The sequence below is a fragment of the Jaculus jaculus genome, chromosome 2 (assembly GCF_020740685.1).
Source record: "Jaculus jaculus isolate mJacJac1 chromosome 2, mJacJac1.mat.Y.cur, whole genome shotgun sequence".
In the NCBI taxonomy this organism is placed as follows: Eukaryota; Metazoa; Chordata; class Mammalia; order Rodentia; family Dipodidae; genus Jaculus; species Jaculus jaculus.
The window spans coordinates 28,468,981-28,483,797 of NC_059103.1; the positions used below are offsets into that span (position 1 = coordinate 28,468,981).

Genomic DNA, 14,817 nt, shown 5'->3' on the forward strand with positions numbered 1-14,817 from the left:
AGAAGAATCTATTTTCATCTTTCTGCAGATATATGTCCAGTTTTCAAAACACCATTTGCTGAAGAGGCTGTCTCTTCTCCAATGAGTATTTTTGGCATTTTTATCGAATATCAGGTGGCTATAGCTACTTGGGCTTACATCTGGGTCCTCTATTCTGTTCCACTGATCTACATGTCTGTTTTTGTGCCAGTACCATGCTGTTTTTGTTACTATGGCTCTGTAGTGTAGGTTAAAATCAGGTATGGTGATACCACCAGCCTCTTTTTTGTTGCTCAGTATTATTTTAGATATTGGAGGTTTTTTGTGATTCCAAATGAATTTTTGGATTGTTTTTTCTATTTCCATGAAGAAAGCCTTTGGAATTTTGATAGGGATTGCATTAAATGTGTAGATTGCTTTAGGTAAGATTGCCATTTTCACAATATTGATTCTTCCAATCCAGGAACAAGGGATGTTTCTCCACTTTCTAGTGTCTTCTGCAATTTCTCGCTTGAGTGTTTTAAAGTTCTCATTGTATAGATTCTTTACTTCCTTGGTTAGGTTTATTCCAAGGTACTTCATTTTTTTTGATGCAATTGTGAATGGGAGTGATTCTCTGATTTCATCCTCTGTGTGTTTGTTGTTAGCATATATGAAGGCTATTGATTTCTGTGTATTTATTTTGTATCCTGCTACATGGTTGTAGGTTTTTATCAGCTCTAACAGTTTGCTAGTAGAGTCTTTAGGGTCCTTTATGTATAGAATCATGTCATCTGCAAATAATGATAACTTGATTTCTTCCTTTCCAATTTGTATTCCTTTTATGTGTGTCTCTTGCCTTATTGCTATGGCTAAGACTTCCAAAATTATATTAAATACAAGTGGGGACAGTGGACACCCTTGTCTTCTTCCTGATTTTAGTGGAAAAGCTTCCAGTTATTCCCCATTTAGTAATATGTTGGCTGTAGGCTTGTCATAAATAGCCTTTATTATATTGAGATATGTTCCTTCTATTCCCAGTCTCTGTAGGACTTTTATCATGAAGGGAGGTTGGATTTTGTCAAATGCTTTCTCTGCGTCTAATGAGATGATCATGTGATTTTTGTCCTTCAACCCGTTTATGTAATGTATTACATTTATAGATCTGCGTATGTTGAACCATCCCTGCATCTCTAGGATAAAACCTAATTGGTCAGGGTGAATGATCTTTTTGATATACTCTTGTATTCTGTTTGCCAATATTTTGTTGAGAATTTGTGCATCTATGTTCATGAGGGAGATTGGTCTGTAATTTTCTTTTTTTGTTCTATCTTTGCCTGGTTTTGGTATCAGGGTGATGCTGGCCTCATAGAAAGAGTTTGGTAGAATTCCTTCTTTTTCTATTTCCTGGAAAAGCTTAAGAATCAATGGTGTTAGCTCTTCCTTAAAAGTCTGGTAAAATTCAGCAGGGAATCCATCTGGGCCTGGGCTTTTTTTAGTTGGGAGATTATTGATAACTGTTCAGATCTCCATGTTTGTTATAGGTCTATTTAAGTGATTAATCTCATTTTGATTTAATTTAGGTAGGTCATATAGATCAAGGAAATCATTCATTTCTTTCAGATTTTCATACTTTGTGGAGTATATGCTTTTATAGTATGTCCCTATGATTTTTTGAATTTCTCTGGAATCTGTTGTGATGTTACCTTGTTCATCTCTGATTTGATTAATTTGTGTCTCTTCTCTCTTTCTTTTGGTCAGATTTGCTAAGGGTTTATCAATCTTGTTTATCCTTTCAAAGAACCAACTCTTTGTTTCATTAATTCTTTGGATTGTTCTTTTTGTTTCTATTTCATTAATTTCTGCCCTAATCTTTATTATTTCTTCCCATGTACTGATTTTTGGTTTGCCTTGTTCTTCTTTTTCCAAGGCTTTAAGGCGAAGCATTAGGTCGTTTACTTGCGACCTTTCTAATTTCTTAATATAGGCACTTAAGGCTATAAATTTACCTCTTAGAACTGCCTTCATTGTGTCCCAGAGATTTTGGTATGTTGTGTTCTCATTATCATTTGACTCTATAAATTTTTTGATTTCCTTTTTGATTTCTTCATTGACCCATTCATCATTTAGTAGTGTATTGTTTAGTTTCCATGATTTTGTGTATGCTCTATAGCCTTTCCTGCTAGTGATTTGTAGTTTAATTCCATTGTGGTCAGATAGAATGCAAGGAATTATTTCAATTTTCCTGAATTTGTTAAGATTTGCTTTGTGTCCTAATATATGGTCTATTTTAGAGAATGTTCCATGTGCTGCTGAAAAGAATGTATATTCTACAGCCTTTGGATGAAATGTCCTGTATATATCTGTTAAGTCCATTCCTTCTATGACCTCATTTAGTCCAGATGCCTCTGTGTTTATTCTTTCCCTGGATGACCTGTCAATTGATGAGAGTGGGGTGTTAAAGTCACCCACCACCACTGTGTTTGGTGTTATCTGTGACCTTAGTTCTAATAGTGTTTGTTTGACGAATTTGGGAGCCCCCTTGTTAGGTGCATATATGTTTGGGATTGTAATGTCCTCCTGTTGGAGTGTGCCCTTAATCAATATAAAGTGACCTTCCTGGGCTGGAGAGATGGCTTAGTGGTTAAGCGCTTGCCTGTGAAGCCTAAGGACCCCGGTTCGAGGTTCGGTTCCCCAGGTCCCACGTTAGCCAGATGCACAAGGGGGCGCACGCGTCTGGAGTTCGTTTGCAGAGGCTGGAAGCCTTGGCGTGCCCATTCTCTCTCCCTCTATCTGTCTTTCTCTCTGTGTCTGTTGCTCTCAAATAAATAAATAAATAAAAAATAATAATAAAGTGACCTTCCTTATCTTTCTTGACTAACATCTACCTTGTCTGATATTAGGATAGCAACTCCTGCTTGTTTTCTAGGCCCATTTGCTTGAAACACCGTTTTCCAGCCTTTCACCCTAAGATGATGTCTATCCTTTGTAGAAAGGTGAGTTTCTTGGAGACAACAAATTGTAGGATCCTGCTTTTTAACCCAGTCTGCAAATCTATGTCTTTTCGTTGGGGCATTGAGGCCGTTGATATTAAGAGATATTATTTAAATGTGTGTATTTATGTTTGCCATTTTTTTGTGTGTGTGTGTGTGTTTCTGGTTCTACCTGGACTGTCTTCTGTTAACTAGTATTTGAGTATTGCTTGTTTTTTCTAGTTTCCTTATATGTGTGCTTTTCCTTTTCTTCAGCATGGAGGATTCTATCAAGTATTTTCTGTAGAGCTGGTTTTGTCTTCAAATACTCCTTTAACCTGCTTTTGTCATTGAATGTCTTTATTTCTCCATCTATTTGAATGGATAACTTTGCAGGATAAAGTAACCTTGGTTGACAGTTGTTATCTTTCAGAACTTGGAATATATCACTCCAAGCCCTTCTGGCTTTAAAAGTTTGTGTTGAATAATCTGCTGTAATCCTGATGGGCTTGCTTTTGTAGGTAACTTGATTTTTCTCTCTATCTGCTTTTAATATTTTTTCTTTGGTGTGTGTGTTTGGAAGTTTTTTTTATAATATGGTGAGGAGAGGTTCTTTCTGGGTTTTGTCTGGCTGGGGTTCTAAAGGGTTCCTGTATCTGCATTGGCACCTCTTTCCCAATTTGGGGGAAATTTTCTTCTATGATTTTGTTGAAGATGCCTACTATGCCTCTGGAGTGGAGTTCTTCTCCTTCTACTATGCCCTGAATTCTTATATTGGATCTTTTCATAGTGTCCCGAATATCTTGAAATTCCCACTCATACTTTTCTATAAGTTTGTCTTTCTCTTTGTTGGACTGCATTAGGTCTGCCACCTGGTCTTCTAGCTTAGATATTCTGTCCTCTCCCTCATCCATCCTACTGGTGAGATTTTCTACAGAGTTTTTTATTTCATTAACTGTGTTCTTCATTGCTAATTCTGACTGTTTTTTCTTTATTATTTATATTTCCTTATTTATATCTTGTATTGCCTTCTTTATTTCATTAAATTGGTGTCCTGCATCTTCTTTGATTCCTTTGATTTCCTCTTTGATTTCTTCTTTGATTGTTTTCATGTGTTCTTTGACCTCTTTGAACATATTTATAATCATTCTTTTGAATTCTTTCTCAGGCATTTCCTCTAACTCTTTCTCACTGGAGGACATTTCTGATGCATTAATACTTTTATGTGGATTTATATCATCTTGCTTTTTAGTGTTTCTTGTGTTATAATGTATATATTTTTGCATCTTGGATTAAGTTAATGCTTGGATTTTCTAGCTAGCTGTGTATTCTTAGCTGTATCAATTGATTTGATGTAATATATTTTCAGGGTAGGACCTTAAGGTGTTAGGTGTGGCTCTTAAGACTCTCAGAGTATCTACAAAGATGTGCTTAGGGGTTAAGTTTCCCTGCTATAGGAGTATTCAAGCAGGCTAAGTGCAATAAAATACAGGTAGATTGTAAAATTTAACTAAACACTGTACACATTCAATCAAAAACAGCCCCGAGTATGTATGCAAGATTAGTTATTATAATGACCAGATCCTCTATCAACAAAGAGGTTTAGATTTCTGGTCTGTTGAGGGATCCAAGTCAGCTTGTGACCAAGTGAGACCCTTCCCTGGTGCAATGCCAGTTACCTTGGATGATTTTGGTCTCAATCAAGTTGCTGCCTGGGTTGTAGGTCTGCTGTTCTGATTTCTGGAGCTGGGCACTTGCTTTTCCTGCGGGGCAAACTGAGCCGCTGCTGGTGCCTCTGCTGCTGCTGTAGCTGCCACTGCTGGAGCCACCACTGCTGCTAAAGCTGCTGCTGCTGTGCCCACTGCCACTGCTCCCCCTGAAGCTGCTGCTGCTGCCGAGTCTGTCGCTGCTGCCACTCCTGGGTCTGCTGCTGCTGGGGCCGCTGTTACCAGTTCTGGAGCCCCTGATGTTGCTGCCGAACTCTGCTCCTGCTTGGGTCCCACTGTCAGCTCAAGTTGGCGTGGCCGGTCCCGGCCGCTGCTCTGTTCACCGGAGCTGGGCTCCGGTGGTGGGGGAGGGGAGGGAGCCGCAGCTGCTCTGGTTCCCTCGCTGCTCCAAGTGTTCTTCTACCTCGGGGTCTGCTCCTCCGTTGCTCGCTGCCGCTCTCCCCTCACGTTTCCCGAGTTGCGGAGAGCGCGGTGTGAGGGAACGCTCTGCACCTGGCTTTGCCTGCGGCTGGAGCCGAGCCTGGCGGCTTTCTGGTGCGCCGCAGCCGTGGCGGTTGGCCGAGCTGCCGGAGCCGCTTTTCCCGCCTGTGCAGGCTCTGGATGCCCTGGAACTCTTCTACTTCTCCGCTGCCGCTTCAATTTCCTATACACCTCACTTTTTAGTAAAAGTGTGTATTTTGCTGAGTTTTTTTGGTCTTTTTCCCCCCTAGGCTGCTTTGGCTTGGTACCTACGCCGCCATCTTAACCGGAAGTCCCCCAGGTCACTTAATTCTTATTTAAACACTTTCTTTTCCATGTGAATGTTGGGTAACAAAAATTAATACTTAAAAACATCTTGCAAAGAATCAAACCTTATCACAGGTTTTAACATGTATGAATCATCTGTGTTTATATTCAACCATTAATACAATCTCCAGTATCTGTATTTAGTAACGTTTATGTGGCAAAATGTATGTGATGTAGTGAAGTTTCTGTGCTTACTCATTACTTCCCACCTGAATGAAATTCCACCCTTGAGTATCTTTTTTTTTTATGCATAGGGCAGAAGTTAGAAGGCATTCTCATTCTTTCTTCCAATAACCATACATTTACTTTGCATCAATGCTGGGAAAGGGGTGCTGATTGGTTTAAGCATAGTCTGTTCAGTATCATTGTATAGTGTATGTCTGAGTGCACACCAACAAGAAGAAATTTCCAAGTCCTGTGAATATTCAAAAAATAAGTGGTAGGCCTGGAGGAATGGCTTAGCAGTTAAGGTGGTGGCCTGCAAAGCCCAAGGACCCAGGTTCAATTCACCAGGGCCCACATAAGCCAGATGCATGGGGTGGCACATGTGTCTGGCGTTAATTTGCAGTGGCTGGAGGCCCTGGCATGCCCATTCTCTCCCTCCCTCCCTCTCTTTCTCTCTCTCTCTCTCTCATAAATAAATAAGTAAATAATAAATAAAATGTTTACAAAACTAAGTGGTACAAAATGGCCAAAATCTAAGACTTCTGCAATGTTCTATGATTTTTTTTGTGATAATGCTTTTCAAAAGACTGATGGTCATGTGTAGTAGTCCAATATTTCTGTCATCCCAGAATTCTGAAGGAAGTGCAAGGCCAGTCCAGATTATACAGCAAGATGCTAAAGCAGGGGAAAAAAAAAAAGCATTTTGAAACCCTTGAGTATATATATTTTTTAAAAAGGAATTTCAAACTGTAGTGCATATGGTTTGGGCTCACAACTTTGCTCCCTCAGCAGGGTCCTTTCTTGGTCTCCTCCTACATATGTGGTACACTTTGACAACTCTACTGTGGTATATTTGTGTTGGCTAGCACACTCTTGTTTTAGGAGCTTTCTCTTCCATTTTCATTTGGTAGTTTGTTCATTGGGACTATTTGATGAAAAAAATAAGTGGCAGTCATTCCTTAAAGTAAATGCATGCCTTGCACATCATCCTGTGCAGCAAAGAAGAATGTGGACTCTGAATGTGTTCTGTAATGCACCATTGGGAAGAGTTCTGTACAGGATTGATTTTTATTTGCTGTATTTTTAAAAATAATGTATTTATTTGAGAGAGAATGAATGAATAAGTGGGGCATCATCAAGGTCTCTTGATTGGAGCTATAAAACATGTGCCACTTTGTACATCTGGCTTTATGTGAGTACTGGGGGGTTGAACTCAGGTCAGCAGATGTTCAAACCAAGTTCCTTTAATGACTGAGCCATCTTTCCAGACCTAAGGACTATGATTTTTATAAAATTCTGGCACTGTGATTACTTAAACTTCCCTAAAATTATGGGACCTGGTTGTGTCTGGATAAGCTCAGGTGATTGGGATTCTAGGTAGAGACACCTCTGAGATAAGCTGATAGTCTTGGGGTCTGTGAGTAGCATTCCCTAGTAGCTGGCCTGCCACATAGTCTTTTGAAATGTTGTATTAGAACTTTGTGAATTGGTGATAGTTAAGGAGTTCTGAGCCAGTATTGTGTTTAGATACAATGCATGTTGCAGTTACCTTTTCATTTCTGGCACAAAACACCCTACCAGTAGGAGCTTATGGGAGGAAAGGGTTTATTTCAAGCTTAAATTTTTAAGGGGAAGTTTCATCATGGCATAGCAAGCAGAAGGTTGAGTGTCACATTTGGCCACAATAGCTGGGAGGTCGCAACAAGAATGAGTGCACTACCACATGTTCTCTCTCATATGTGGATCCTAGCTACAGATGATTGGGCTTCTGCGTGAGAATGAAAATACTTAGTAGCAGAGGCCAGTAAGGTAAAAAGGAGACATAAAGTGTAGAGAAAGGAAGGGAGGAGGATACTTAATAGGTTGATATTGTATATATGTAATTACAATGATTGTAATGGGGAGGTAATATGATGGAGAATGGAATTTCAAATGGGAAAGTGTGGGGGTGGGGAGGGAGGGAATTACCATGGGATATATTTTATAATCATGGAAAATGTTAATAAAAATTTAGAAAAAAAAAGAATGAGTGCGCTAGATAAACACCCAGTAGGTCTAGACTAATAAACCTCAAGGCCCACCCCCAGTTTCACAACCCCTCCAGAAAGGCCCTACCTCCCAAAGGCTGAACCAGCTAGGGACTGAAATTGAGACTAAATCACAAATCTATGGGATGATGAGGAACATTTCATATTCAAACCAACACAAATATATAGAGGAATTAAGCTTTCTTGGAACATATCACATTCACTCCATGACAACCATTCTCATATGGTGACATACTTCTCTCTCCTAATCTACTACCATCACACACTGCTAAGGAGTTTGGAGTAGTCTATGCAAAGAAAGAATCAAATCTTAGAAAGTGTTTTTTTTTTTTTTAATGCTTTTAAACATGCAAACATTTTTATCCCACTTCTTCCAATTACCTTCTCTCTCCCCCTTCTCACTAAACTCTTCTTTTTCCTGTTAGATCCCCATCTTACTTTTAGCTTTACCCACTGGATTAAATAAGGGTCATTTGCATGATCTTGTGTGGGAGGTTATTTACTAGAGAATGGGTAACCCACCAGTAGCTATACCACTAAAGAACGTGACTTCCCTTCTCTCAGCACTCATCTGTTAGCACTGTTTATTCTGGCAGATGTGGATCTTATGACCCCTCCCTCATTTTTTGGTGGGGGGGTTCAAGCTAGGGTCTCACTAGAGGAACCTGGGATTCACTATGTTGTCTCAGGGTGGCCTTAAACTCATGGTGATTCTTCTACTTCTGCCTCCAAGTGCTGGGATTAAAGGTGTGCGCCACCACGCTGGTTCTGACCTCATTTATTATTGACAGGCCCAATTTATACAGGAAACTACATCTGCTGTGAACTCATGAGTGTGGAGGACTTTTCATATCCAGAAGATAATATTCCAAAACTCCCAATTAGGAAGTGTTTATCTTAGGATAATAGATATACTTTTCAAGTAAAATGGACATAGATAAATATACATGCATAATATGACACAGAGGATTTTATCCCAAGAACCTAAAATTATGTTGTATTTAAAAGGTCAGCATTGTTGTCCACCAGTACTCAGGCAAGGACTTATAGAGAATTCTGCTGCTTCCCTCTAGAACTGGACTATATGATATGAGGGGAGTCATAAAATTAAATGAAAAAGTTCAATGTTGTACAATTTTAGAGAAGCTCATTATTTTTAATCAGAGCAAAGCCTTTTTAATTACAGAAACCAAGTATAATTGAACATTTTTTTAAAAATTGCTAGGAATAATGTACCATATGAATAATTAATAAGGCATATTATCAGAAGACACACACACACATGTATCCCTTCAAGTGAACCTTTTCCAGGCTTTGGGTTTATCCTATCCTTAATGAAAGCATTTTTCTAATCTGTATTTCAAACAAGAGAAATGAAGTACTAAGATAGTACCACATGCAGCATATTGGTCATGGGCTGAGGCTCCTAGAAGAAACATGGAAATTATTTCCCTTGGGAAATCTCACTTTGCTTTGTATATTAAGAACATAGACATGATTTTATTTTATATCTAACATGAGATGAACTCTGTAGTGTTTTTGTTTTTCTTTATTTTGATTTCTATGTCTTTTCCTGGTGATCCTAGTTATGCTTTTGGGCATGGCTAGCTGAACTTTCTTCAGGTAACTAGTCTTTGGGTTGCCAACTTTCTGTCATCTTTATCAATTTTATCTCCATCCATTAGTGACTTATAGGCCCTAATGGAATAAATGTTCAGTTTCAGATTTCATACCTATTGCCCTGTGGCTATACATATTTTTGGCAAAGAGGACTTTGAGTTAAAAATATAATGGCAAATTCCATGAGTTTGGCAAAGTAACTATGTGATTTACTGTCCAAGCCACTATACTTTGGTCGAATAATGACGTCAGAACCACTAGCTTTGCAAACCACAACATGTGGACAATCTATTGTAAGATTTTGCAGTTTAAAGTCTCAAATTGCCCACATCTTAACAAATCTCTCTTTTATAAGACTGAAGGCATATAGCCTGTATCTTACTACATCCATTTGTAAAACTACAGTTAGAAATGGTGTCTATCTAGCATGGTAATTTTAACCAATGATAGATAATGAACAATACTCTTTTTGTACTAGACAGTTTCCTCTGGAACTCGTATGTTTCATATTTTGAATATGAAATTTGAGGTCTGGTAAAATATCATGGTTGTAGCAAGTTGCTTAAAATAGCATCCTCAGGCTTCTCTGTTCTTCTTAATCCTTTGCTGGTGCCACTTCTGTTGAAATGTTTGAAAAGGAACTGACTTAAGTGACCTTAAGTTCTGAAGACAAGAAAAGCTGATTAACTCTGTTCTGAAAACATTGCAACCCTGCTGTCATTCTTCCTGCCTTTCATAGAAATGTAAAGGTCAAGACTAGAGGGACTGGAGAGACCTCCTCCCTCCCTGTCACTCTTGAAGTTTGTCTGACCTGGTACTGAGAGGCTGCTTCTTTGTGTCTGCCATGGTCATCTTGTACAGGGTCAGTGCAGTTAAGGAAAGGATGCCCTTAGCAAGCATTTTTGATCCATTTATATTCTATCTTTATCTCATAAAATATAAACTATTTTACAAAGTTAACAATATAGGTAATGAGTTATTCTTATAGTTATTGTATCAAGGAAAGTATTTTATTTGCCTTAAAAAAATACCATAGTAAACTGCTTGGTATGAAATAGGACACACGGGCACAGGGCATAGGTTTCCAGGTGGCAAGGAAAATAAAGCAAACTGAACCATTCCAATTAAGACAGGAATCTGATGGTGGGAGGAGTAAGGCAACAGGGTAGAGTTTTGGGATCCACCAAGGTGTAGGGTTATCTTTCCCGTTTCAGGTTGTGTGCCACATGGTACTGTTAAGAAGTCCCATGGGTCCACTTCCTGAGAACTTTCTTAAGTCCCTGGGCACATAAGAAGGACCACAGGAGAGAAAACATGTCAAAGACAGCAAAGGGAGACAGTAGCTTTCTCATTGGCTGTGTGCGATGCTCTAGGCCATCACAGCCGCATGTATTAACATAAGAATGTGAGCAAGAGCTTTCAGTCAGGAGGAAAGGTGGCATATTTCCATAAACTCAAAAATCTTGAATGAAGGGGCCAGAGAGATTGTTCAGTGTTTAGATGCATTTGCTTGCAAAGCCTTAAGCCTGTGTTCAGTTCCCATAGGTTTGTTTGAAATGGCAAGAAGCCCTATCACCCATATTCATATTCCTATATACCCCTCTGTTTATCCTTGCAAATATTTTTTTTAAAACTGTGACTGATGTCAAAAGATCCTGAAGCAGGAATCCTCGCATCATTGTGTAAACATATTGAGGTGTGTCAGTTTTAAAATTTGATTCATTTGATATTGCCTTATACTGTGAGATACTAATTTCTGGGGTGGATGGCATATCCATAACACACCTATATTCTTCTTTACCAAAAAATCTGATTAAACAGGTACCACATACCCTAAATTATCAACATGCATTAGTACACAAATGGATATTTATTGGCACCAGCATATTCCCTACTTTATTATGTATATGCAGTAAGGAGTGTTTGCCTGAGTTTGGTGATGCTTAATTCTTCATCATAGAACAAAATATGCTTTTTACCAAAACACATAAAATGCTATTGAAGTTGATTAAGTCTTGATTTATTCATTTAGGGATTAGTCCTTCAATGGGAGTGATATGTAATTCAATCATTTTATAATCTCAAATAAATAAGTTGGTTGGACAATTATTTTATGTTCCTAGTTGCATTCAGGTTTTACTGAGAGAGAAAGACTGATAATCTCCTCTTATTCTAGAATGAGAAATTTATGTGTTAAGAAAATGGAAGTCTTTGCAGCTTTGGTATAGGAGAGTTATTAGGATTTCACATTCCTCTGGAATCTATTTTGTATGGAAATGTGTACAGTGGTGAGATAATAACCTTCGTATATCATTTTGAGATTTCTATTTAATCAGACTCTGCCCAACCCTGCTAGCATAGCTCATTGCCAAATCTGTACATGTGTAAAAATACCTGGCTATCCATCACACATTAAAGAGACTTCCTACATAGAAAAAAATTTAAAGGCAAATCAACCTAAAACAGGAAGGAGCTTAGCCTATGAAAATTTGATTGCAAAAGGATCATATAATTTTTAAGTTATAGAAATAGAAACTAGATGGACACCCTACAGTTTAAGGAAAGCAGTTGTTTCCACACAATGATAAACTGTCTTGTTTTTCAGATTTTAAGTAGAAAAATACCATTTTTCTCCCTTTCCATCAGCCTCCAGTGCCCTTCATTTTTGATCTCCCTTTTTTTTTTCCCCATCCATCTTCCCTTCATCTCTTTTTGCCTCCGTCTTCTCAGTTCTAGTTTGTCTTTTTTTTTTTTTTTTTTTTTGCATCTGGCAAATGCACACTTCCTTTTTGCACACCCTCTAGTCATTTGTTCATTTTCATGACCCTTTTTAGAGACCCATAATGTGATTGCCTAATTTTTCTCCTTGGAGATGATCAGGTGGATCTGATTGGCCTTTACCTTTATGCTGGGGGAATTTCTTTAGTAAGTTTAGGGATATATGCATACTCTAATATTTAGATAGAATGTCTTCAATGTGTTTTTAGTTCATGGACATGATCAATACTGTTTTCCAGAACTTGTTCCTTAAAGTCACATATGTTGCACTGTTTATTCTACTGCCTAGAGTACTACTTAGCAAGACCACTGATCCAGGAGTTGTTCATTAACCAAGCTAGTATTTGTGAATTATCTCTTATATCAGTTCCTGGAGTTTGGAGGCCATTGTTGTAGTCTGGGTAAAAGATGGTAGCTTAGACTAAATGTTTGGAAAGGACATTGCAGAAAGTTGATTAATTCAAGAAATATTTAGGAAATAAAATGAAGAAGATGATGAGAAGAGAGAGTAAAATGATACCATTGACGTCTACATTACTAGCATATTTGCCTTTTGAATGACAATACTATTTACATGTGACATGGAAGACAAACTGTAGAAATACCATTATTTGGTCACTAAAGGGTTCCATTTGCTGCTTGCCCTTTAACCATTTGGCAGTCACATGTAAAAAGCAGACAAAGAGAACAAATTTTTATCTATACTCACTGAATTTAAGTACTATTGTATCTAGCTAGGTCCTCTAGGAAAGAAAAATACAAGTCCTTTATTCCTCCAGCATGTACCTTAATTATACCATGAAGTGTTGCATGTATATTCTGAGTCTGGTTTCATTTGTATAGTTTCCCTTACATCAAGCCCAGTTTGTCCTATCTGACATACCTGTCCATTCCAGCCTGGAAGGCCCCTGGTACTGTCTACCCATCTCCCCCTCCATTCCTAGCTCAGGTATCTTCCTTAGGGTAGCCACCACGAACTAGATGAATGAGTTAAATTTTTGAGATAATTAAATCTTAATAAGATTCCATGTTTTTTGTCTATAAAGAGGTAAATTCTGTTTTGCAGTATTTTTCAAACTACGAATTTTGGGATTTTCCTGCCTGGGACTACCTCCCAGCTTGGGGAAGAGTGGATGTACACCCCTCAGCTTAGGAGCTTCCCTGCTTTACTTCTATTCTACTGCTCTCTCTTAAAATAAATCTTTTATAATTTTACCTTCACAAAAAAAATGAAAAGTCTTCCCCCACTCTGTAGATGATATTCACTATGTTGCCCAGGCTGGCCTTGAACTCTCTGGCTCAAGTGATCCTCTCTGTACTTTTTCTAAAAACTACTTATTTCTAAAAATCCTAACAGTACTTTTTCAAAAAACTACTTATTTAAGAGTGAGGGAAAGGGGAGAATGGGTGCACCAGGGCCTTTTGAGGCTGTAGATGAATTCCAGATGTGTGCACCATTCTGAGTGTATGGCTTTATGTGGATACTGGGGAATTGAACCCAGGCTTCAGACTTTGCAAGGCAGTGCTTTTAACTGCTGAGCCATCTCTCCAGCCCAACATTATCTACTCTTTATGATAGAATGAATTCACTCTGTACTATCTAATCTTTTTTTTTGAAATTTGCACATTTGATGTTTGCATTTTATTATATTTTGCAAACTTTTTTAAGAGCATGTGCTTTGTATGAATTTTTACTCTCTCCATTGATAACAGTTGGTCATTTACATGATCATTGAGTAACTCAAGTAATTCCCCAGTGTTTATTTCTCTTTCCAAGTTTGGTATAATTTACAGGTTGTGCAGAAGCTGCTTGGTCATACACACTTTATTGAACACATGCTGATCATTCTCTTAAATCTTTACCCACTTGAAAATAAGTGATGCAACCTACTGGAAATTAAGGCTGAAAATATTTAGGTGGGTTTCAATGTCTCTCAATCAATACTTTGCAGATACTAGTAACAGGTTTTTTGTTTGAATGAAATATGCTGGCTAGTGAGTGGAAAATCAATGCCCAGGAATGAAAAACAGGTGTCAAGTTTGATAGGGACATCATGCATTTGATGTTTGGAGGCCAGAGGGTCCTGTCAACAAACAGCAGTAATTCTGTCAGCTGCAATATGCGTAGAATTAATGAAAATGCCAGAAACAAAGTAGTTTGGACATCCAGCTAGTTCTAACAAAGAAAAAAAAAATGTACCTAGGGCAAAGCTGTGCTTTCCTTTTGCATCCTGAGTAAAAGCCTTACACAAAGATAATGTCATAGAGGTATAACAAAGGCACATTTGCTATGCCCTCCTGTCTGATGGGAAGAATGAGTAGGCAGTGGAGAAAGGGTACCTGTCTTCCTTGTTTCAAGGGACTCCATGGGGTTGTGCAAAGTGATAGAATGATTTTGTGGCCAAATTCAGAAATTAAAGTGCCATTGCAAAGCAGCCAGTCAAGCTTGGCTTTCTCCATGACTTGGTAATTAATTACTAAAGCTTGAAGTTATAGTTACCTTCTTGTAGCTAGGATGAATCACCAGACCAGAAAGAAGTAGCTGATGGGAGTTAATTTCACCTTACAGTGTCAAGGAGATTTTTCATCATGGCAAAGAAAGCATGGCAGAGTAAAGGCTAAATGTTACATTAGCTGGATGGTAGCAGCAAGGGTGAGCTAGCTAACACTGATAAGAAGGTTGGACTTCCAAGGCCTTCCTCCCAGTGATCTCCTTTTCCAGCAAGTGTCCATCTCCAGAAGGCCCTACAACTTTCCCAAATT

General features: G+C 38.4%; 1 protein-coding gene across 14 annotated transcripts in view; it reads left to right on the top strand.

The window, feature by feature from the left end:
• The window catches only part of Ptprm (protein tyrosine phosphatase receptor type M), an 849,143-nt gene that overhangs the window by 421,228 nt on the left and 413,098 nt on the right, over nucleotides 1–14,817 (top strand). The gene's annotated exons all lie outside the window — the stretch shown is intronic.